Source organism: Arachis hypogaea, chromosome 9 (genome assembly GCF_003086295.3).
Source record: "Arachis hypogaea cultivar Tifrunner chromosome 9, arahy.Tifrunner.gnm2.J5K5, whole genome shotgun sequence".
NCBI lineage: Eukaryota > Viridiplantae > Streptophyta > Magnoliopsida > Fabales > Fabaceae > Arachis > Arachis hypogaea.
In genome coordinates, this window is record NC_092044.1 from 73,634,637 (window position 1) to 73,643,830 (window position 9,194).

The window sequence follows — 9,194 nt, forward strand, 5'->3', positions numbered from 1 at the left end:
AATTGTATCAACATGGTTCAGCTCCATCACTCCCTTAGTGTTGTGCCTCTCTGAAGCATAGTAGTACTCATTCTCAGCCACTGTCTCAATCACTTCAATGGCTTCTTCCACAGTCTTTTTCCTGTTCAATGAACCTCCAGATGAATGGTCTACAGCCTTCCTTGATTCATAAGAAAGTCCATCATAGAAAATATGCAATTGCACCCAGTCAGGGAACATGTTTGGTGGGCATTTCCTTGTCAACTCTTTGAACCTCTCCCATGCCTCGTAGAGAGTCTCACCATCCTGTTGTCTAAAAGTCTGAACCTCAGATCGAAGCCTATTGACCTTTTGTGGGGGGTAGAAACGTGCCAGAAACTTGCTCTCCACCTCATCCCAGGTTGTTAGGCTGTCCCTTGGGAATGATTCCAGCCACTTAGCTGCCTTGTCCCTAAGTGAAAATGGGAACAAGAGCAGTTTGTAGGCATCTTCCTGGACTCCATTGGACTTCACTGTGTCACAAATTCTCAGGAATTTGGTGAGATGTTGATTTGGATCTTCATTAGCACTCCCACCAAATGAACAATGGTTCTCCACCAGTGATATTAGCTGTGGTTTGAGTTCAAAATTGTTGGCCTGAATGGGTGGTTTCTGAATGCTACTACCACAATTCCCAGAGGTTGGGTTTATATATGAACCAAGAACCCTTCTCTCAGGAATGGCATTGTTTCCATCATCCCTCTCATGGTTGTGAACTTCTCTATCCATGTTGAGATCTAGAGCTTCCTCAAAGTTGTCCTCAGATTCTCCTTCAGATTCTTCTTCTCCCAGTACCCTCTTCCTTCTTGCTTCCCTTCTAAGTCTATGAAGGGTCCTCTCTGGTTCGGTATATGGAGGGGTTGATGTCTCTCCTCTCCTACCTGTCATACAAGAACACACCACAAGCAACAACCAAGTGGAATACTCTTGGTTAATGGAAGAGTATGGTTAGAGCAGTTGAGGAATTAATTCAAATAGTTAGTGGGTCAGTGAGTTAGTTGCTTGAAATGAAAGGCATAAGAAAGAAAAAGCAAATAACAGAGTGCAGAAATTAAAATTCAACAAGTAACTTGAACTAAATTAACAAAACAAAGCAAAATTTCTCAATATAGTTAACTTCCAATTTGAGAATTGTCAATCGAAAACCAATCCCCGGCAACGGCGCCATAAACTTGATGTAGCATAACCTTGATGCTATGATTTTAGGAAATTGCACAATCGGCAAAATTCCTTCCGGCAAGTGCAACGGTTATCGTCAAGTAAAAACTCACAATAGAGTGAGGTCGAATCCCACAAGGATTGGTTGAATGAGCAATTCGGATTAGAAGTTTGTTCTAGTTGAGCGGAATCAAGATTTAGATGAGAATTGCGGAATATTAAATTGCATGAATTAAAGAGCTAGAAATTAAATTGCTGAAATTAAAAGGGATGGGGGTGATTGCATGAAATTAAATTGCAGAATGTAAAGAGAAAATGTAGATCAGAAATGGGGAATTCATTGGGTTTCAGGAGATATTGAGATCTCCGAATCAAAACATTTCTATCTCTTCCTCAACCAATGCATTCATTGAATTTTGCTTGGCAATCTTATATGATTGGATCCCAATTCCTTGGCTCACCAATTCTCTCTAAAAACAAACAAATTCCCAATCCATTGGTTTAAATGTTCATAAGAAGAGATGATGCTCGATCACTGATTATACCACACAGCTTCATGAACCACAATTTGGTAGGATTACATGTCACAATATCCATCCAAACCCCAATCCAATTCACTGTGAGAAAGCTTCTCTAGCATGAATCCTCCATTCCTTTCCCAAGGTTCCGAAGGATTCCAATTATGGATAGTTTCTTTCCCAAGACAACTACCCAATGGAATTAGATCGAGAAGCTTTCTAACAAAATTCAAGAGAAAAGATTGAAGAAGAAGATAAAAAGTATTATTGATTCATTGAATTACAATAGAGCTCCCTAACCCAATGAAAGGGGTTTAGTGAGTCATAGCTCCGAATTCTATTACAAAAGTAAAAAATGCTAAAGTGTCAAAAAGTGTCAACTAACTTCAATTATATCCTATTTATACACTTTCTAAATTGAGCTTCTGTTGTGATTCTTGGGCTTTGAGGCCTTTCCCTGATTTCCTTTTTTCTTTGGGTTTATGATCCATAATACTGATGAGGCTGTGATCCAACTCTGTAACATTCATTGAGCAAACTTAGTGATAAACAAGTAATGACACAAGACTCAACAAATTGAAGTTCCAGACTCATCAATTCTTCAGGCCCAATCCCATAAACTATGATATTCAATTGGGTTTCATACCATAATAGGTTTAAGTTAATATTTGTGCTCAAATGCTAACTTAAACCTCAATATAATTGGCCCAGAAACCCTTTCAAAGAGTGGCATTTAAGTTGAAGTTTAAGTTTCAGTTTAAGGTTAAACTGAAACTTAAACGTGGAATTGGAAGAAAGCAACCCAGGAGGGTAATTACTCGAACACGTTTAAGCTTCAGTTTGAGGTCAAACTGAAGCTTAAACGTGGAAATGAAGATTGCAACCCTGGAGGCGATTCTTGGTCGAACACGTTTAAGCTCCAGTTTGAGGTCAAACTGGAGCTTAAACGTGGAAATGAGAAGGCAACCCTGGAGTAGCAAAAACGCCGAACACGTTTAACCTCCAGTTTGAGGTCAAACTGGAGGTTAAACGTGGGAATGAAGAAGGTAGCCCTGGAGTGTGAATGTCGAACACGTTTAAGCTCCAGCTCCAGTTTGAGGTCAAACTGGAGCTTAAACGTGAAAATGGCTTCCTGGTGCTTCATATAGTTCGAACACGTTTAACCTCCAGTTTGAGGTCAAACTGGAGGTTAAACGTGGAATCACTCCCTTGGTGCCATTCTCATTCTGGCGTTTAACCTTCAGTTTGAGGTTAAACTGGAGGTTAAACGCCAGTTTCCTCTTTTCTCAGCTTTCATGATTCTGGCGTTTAACCTTCAGTTTAACCTTAAACTGAAGGTTAAACGCCACTTTCAGCATTTGGTGCATTCCTTATTCTGGCGTTTAACTTCCAGTTTAAGGTTAAACTGGAGGTTAAACGCCACTTTCACATTGTACTCCACATGTGATCTTCAAGCTTCCTTTATAGATTTGGTTGCTTCCTTGCCTAGCCTCTTCTTCCCTGAAATCATCCACACAATTGCATCAAAGTCTTGCAGATTTTCATGAGAATTCTTCCATTCATAGCATTCAAGCAATATAACTAAAAACTCATGGAATTTGCATCAAAATTACACTGTTTGGATGATTCATTACTTTGTTGTTCATTTAACCATTCTTGGTTACTTTAAGCTCAAGAAAATGCATAAAACAACTAAAACTAACAGAAAAATGCTAGTGAAACTAGCCTAAGATGCCTTGGCATCATAATCATAAGCTCTACCTTAGAGCCACAGGAAGAGGAAGCACTAATTCAAGTGCTGAGGACACACAAGACAGCTCTTGGATAGTCCATCAATGATCTTAAGGGTATTAGCCCAGCCAGATGCATGCATAAGATCCTATTGGAGGATGACGCTAAGCTAGTGGTTCAACCACAGAGGCGGCTGAATCCAGCCATGAAGGAGATGGTGCAGAAGGAGGTCACTAAATTACTAGAGGCTGGGATTATTTATCCTATTTCTGATAGCCCCTGGGAAAGCCCTGTCCAAGTCATCCCTAAGAAGGGTGGCATGACAGTGGTTCATAATGAAAAAAATGAACTGGTTCCTACAAGAACAGTTACAGGGTGGCGTACGTGTATTGATTACAGAAGGCTCAATACAACTACCAGAAAGGATCATTTTCCTTTACCATTCATAGACCAGATGCTAGAAAGACTAGCAGGTCATGATTATTACTACTTTCTAGATAGATATTCAGGTTATAATCAAATTTCAATAGATCCTCAGGATCAAGAGGAAACAGCATTATCATGTCCATTTGGAGTATTTACATACAGAAGGATGCCATTTGGTCTGTGCAATGCACCTGTAACCTTTCAAAGGTGCATGCTCTCTATTTTCTCTGATATGGTGGAAAATTTTTTGGAAGTCTTCATGGATGACTTTTCAGTATTTGGAGACTCATTCAGCTCCTGTCTTGACCATCTAGCACTTGTTCTAAAGAGATGCCAAGAGACTAACCTGGTTTCAAACTGGGAGAAATGTCACTTTATGGCGACTGAAGGAATTGTCCTTGGGCACAAAATTTCGAACAAGGGAATAGAGGTGGATCAAGCTAAGGTAGAGGTAATTGAAAAATTACCACCACCTGCCAATTTTAAGGCAATCAGAAGCTTTCGGGGGCATACAGGATTCTATAAGAGGTTTATAAAAGATTTTTCGAAAATTACAAAACCTCTGAGTAATCTGCTAGCTGCTGACATGCCATTTATCTTTGATAAGGAGTGTCTGCAGGCATTTGAGACTCTGAAAGCTAAACTGGTCATAGCACCAGTCATCTCTGCACCAGACTGGACATTACCATTTGAACTAATGTGTGATACCAGTGACCATGCCATTGGTGCAGTGTTGGGACAAAGGCATGACAAGCTTCTGCACGTCATTTATTATGCCAGTCGTATTTTAAATGATGCACAGAAGAACTACACAACCACAGAAAAAGAGTTACTTGCAATGGTTTATGCCATTGACAAGTTCAGATCTTATTTAGTAGGATCAAAAGTGATTGTGTACACTGACCATGCTGCTCTTAAATATGTACTCACAAAGCAGGATTCAAAATCCAGACTCATAAGACGGGTGTTGCTTCTGTAAGATTTTGATATAGAAATAAGAGACAGAAAAGAGACAGAGAACCAAGTAGCAGATCACCTGTCCCGAATAGAACCAGTAGAAGGGGCGTCCCTCTCTCTTACTGAGATCTCTAAAAACTTTCCGGATGAGCAACTCTTTGCCATCCAGGAAGTACCGTGGTTTGCAGACATTGCAAACTGCAAGGCTGTGAGATTCATACCCAAAGAGTATAGTAGGCAGCAATCAAAGAAATTGATATCGAATGCAAAGTACTATCTGTGGGATGAACCATATCTCTTTAAGAGATGTACAGACGGAGTAATCCGTAGATGTGTGCCTAAAGAAGAAGCACAGAAGATCCTCTGGCATTGCCATGGATCACAGTATGGAGGAAATTTTGGAAGTGAGCGAACAGCCACAAGAGTCCTCCAATGTGGCTTCTACTGGCCTACTCTTTATAAAGATTCCTGAGAGTTTGTACGTAATTGTGACAGTTGCCAAAGATCTGGCAATTTGCCTCATGGTTATGCCATGCCTCAACAAGGGATCTTGGAAATTGAGTTGTTTGATGTGTGGGGTATTGACTTCATGGGTGGTGGCAGAGGATTATGTATCCAAATGGGTAGAGGCTATTGCAACACCCACTAATGATACTAAGACAGTGCTGAAATTCCTCCAAAAACATATCTTCAACAGATTTGGTGTCCCTAGAGTACTAATCAGTGATTGGGGCGCTTATTTCTGTAATAAACAGTTTTACTCTGCTATGGTTCGATATGGAGTTAGCCACAGGGTGGCAACTCCATATCATCCACAGACAAATGGGCAAGCTGAAGTCTCTAATAGAAAACTTAAAAGAATCCTGGAACAGACTGTGATTAACCGTAGAATGGATTGGGCAAGAAACTTGGATGATGCTCTGTGGGCATACATAACAGCATTCAAGACTCCTATAGGGACCTCTCCATACCAGCTTGTGTATGGAAAATCCTGTCACTTGCCAGTGGAACTGGAATACAAGGCCTACTGAGCAACCAGATTCCTAAACATTGATGCCAAGTTAGCTGGAGAAAAATGATTGCTCTAGTTAAATGAGCTAGAGGAATTCAGACTCAATGCTTTCAAAAATGAAAAAATTTACAAAGAGAAAGCAAAAATATGGCATGATAAGAAGCTATCATCCAGAGTCTTTGAGCCAGGGCAGAAAGTTCTGCTGTTTAACTCTAGGGTCAGATTATTCCCCGGAAAGTTGAAATCTCGGTGGAGAGGACCTATGTGATTATAGGTGTGTCACCATATGGATATGTAGAGCTTTAGGATAATGACTCAAACAAAAAATTCATTGTTAATGGACGAGAGAGTCAAACAATATCTTGAAAGCAATTTTGAGCAAGAATGCTCAAAACTGATACTTGATTAAAGCTCAGTAATAGTCCAGCTAAAGACAATAAAGAAGCTCTTGCTGGGAGGCAACCCAGCCATTAACAAAGTTTATTTGTTAATTAAATGATAATTTTACAGGTTCATATTAATTATCTTAAAGGTAAAATAGCAACTGCATGAGTTCACAGAGTTACAGAAGGATTTAGTGGATAAAATAGTAAAAAGAAGCTCACTGGTGCGAAAACGCCAGTAAAAACTATTTTGGGCTAAACACCCAAAAGAAGCATCTACTAGGCGTTTAACGCCAGAAGGGATAGCCATTTGGGCGTTAAACGCCAGAATGGATACCATTTTGGGCGTTTAACGCCAGATTTACAGCATCCTGGGTGTTCAGAAAAGCACCTAGTGATAAAGGATTTTCTGGCATTTAACGCCAGCCAGAAGCTACAGCTGGCGTTAAACGCCCAGGAGAAGCAACAGATGGGCGTTAAACGCCCAAAACATGCAGCAGTTGGGCGTTTAATGCTAGGATTATGGGGAGAAGGTAACTTCGTTTTCACGTCAAATTTTTTCTATTTTTCATGTTTCAATTCATGATTTCTTGCATAAACATGTTACAAACTCTCATCTTTCAACTTCAAATTCAAAAAAATTTTTAATCCTAAACATATTTCTTAATTTCTCTTCACTATCTTTTCAAACCTTTTTCAAAACTCATTTATCGTTTTGAATTCTTTTCAAATCTTTTTAAATTTTTTTTCAAAACTTTTTACACTCATCATATCTTCTTTTTAAAATTCAGATTTATCTTTTTCAAATATCTTCCATATCTTTTCAACTTTAAATTACATCTTTTTCCTATCATGCTTATCTTTTACAAATCATATATTCTATCCTATCTTCTTCAAAATTTTTCGAAAACCCACCCTCCATTCCCTTTAAATCTGCGTTCGGCCTCCCTCCTCTCCTCCACAATTCGAACTTGGCTCTCCCTCTATCCCTCTCCTTTCCTTTCTTTTTCTTGAGGACAAGAAAACTTCTAAGTTTGGTGTGTTTATCCGTGATCACTAAACCAATACCACTAAGATCATGGCTCCTAAACCACTCCAATAGGCAAAAAAGAGAATATTCTAAAACCACTTTGGAATCAAGGGAAGTTATTAACCAAAGAACATTCAGACCATTACTACAAAATAATGGGTCTAAGGTCAGTGATCCCGGAAGTTAAATTTGATCTGAAAGAAGACGAATATCCGGAGATCCAAGAGCAAATTCGAAACAGGAATTGGGAAATCCTAGCTAATCTTGAAACAAAGGTGGGAAGAAACATGGTTCAAGAATTTTACTCTAATCTGTGGCAAACAGACAGGCAGAGAATAGCTAGAACCGCCTTCTATGACTATCGAACTCTGGTAAGAGGGAAGATTGTTCACCTCCACCCTGACAAAATAAGAGAGATCTTTAAGCTGCCTCAACTGCAAGATGACCCAGACTCCTTTAATAGGAGAATAATGAGAACAAATAAGAGCTTAGACGAAATTCTAGAGGACATATGCCTCCCTAGAACCAAGTGGACAACCAACACAAAGGGTGTCCCAAACCAACTCAAGAGAGGAGATCTCAAACCAGTCGCCAGAGACTGGCTGGACTTCATTGGACGTTCTATACTGCCCACTAGCAACCGCTCTAAAGTCACCATCAAAAGAGCAGTAATGATCCATTGCATTATGTTGGGAAAAAAGTGGAAGTTCATCAACTAATTTCTTGTGAACTTTACACAATTGCAAACAAGAACTCCAAAGATGCCAAATTGGCTTATCCAAACTTAATCTCTATGCTATGTAAAGATGCTGGGGTAAAGATGGAAGTAAATGAGTATATCTCAGTTGAGCAACCAATCACCAAAAATTCAATGGAAGGACAACAAGTGCAGGACGACCCCATCAAGAGGATAGCACATGAGTTCCTCCCGGAACTCATAGAAGCTATGGACCAACTAAAGGAACAATAGAAAAATCAAAATAGCATGCTTTGCAAACTGCTTGGGGAACAAGAAGAGCAGGGGCGTGAACTGAAGGAACTGAAGCGTCAGAAGCTATCTCTTGAAGGGCCAAGCACCCCATAGACTAAAGGAGCATCCACTTCCTAAAATAAAGATTGTTGAGTCCTAATCTTAGCCTTAACTCTGTGATAATTGTTCTTATTAGGAATTTACCTTAGAAGTTATATATGAGTAGTAGTAATTAGTATCTTTATTTTGATTTTATCTCCAATTAAGCTATAATTTATTTTTCTCATCATCATCAAACATGAATAAAATAGCAGATTTTTAGAATAAGGAGGCAATATTTTTTTCGAGTTTTTAATAAGAAAAATTTAAATTATTTATATGTGGTGGCAATACTTTTTGTCTTCTGAATGAATGCCTGAATAGTACATAATTTTGATGGTGGAGTTTATGAATGTTAAATCTGTTGGCTCTTGTAGGAATGATGAACAAGAGAAATGTTATTGATGATCTGAAAATCATAAAATTGATTATTGAAGCAAGAAAAAGCAGTGAAAAAAAGGAGAAGTAGAAAAATCCAATAGCCCTTTAAACCAAAAAGCAAGGGGAAAAAGGATCTAAGGTGATGAGCGAATAATTTATACGCTTTTTGGCATTGTTTTTAGCATGTTTTTAGTATGTTTTAGTTAGTTTTTATTATATTTTTGTTAGTTTTTAGTTAAAATTCACTTTTCTGGACTTTACTATGAGTTTGTATATTTTTCTGTGATTTCAGGTATTTTCTGGCTGAAATTGAGGGACCTGAGCAAAAATCTGATTCAGAGGCTAAAAAGAACTGCAGATGCTGTTAGATTCTGACCTCCCTGCACTCGAAGTGGATTTTTTGGAGCTATAGAAGCCAAATTGGCGCGCTCTCAATTGTGTTGGAAAGTAGACATCCTAGGCTTTCCAGCAATGTTAATAGTCTATACTTTGCCTGAGATTTGGTGGCCCA

General features: G+C 38.9%; 1 non-coding gene across 1 annotated transcript; it reads left to right on the forward strand.

The window, feature by feature from the left end:
- Nucleotides 1-217: 217 nt before the first annotated feature.
- On the forward strand, nt 218-321 carry LOC112713759 (small nucleolar RNA R71). Its single transcript, XR_003158719.1, has one exon. It is a non-coding gene; the product is annotated as a small nucleolar RNA R71 (small nucleolar RNA).
- The last annotated feature ends 8,873 nt before the right edge of the window (nt 322-9,194 follow it).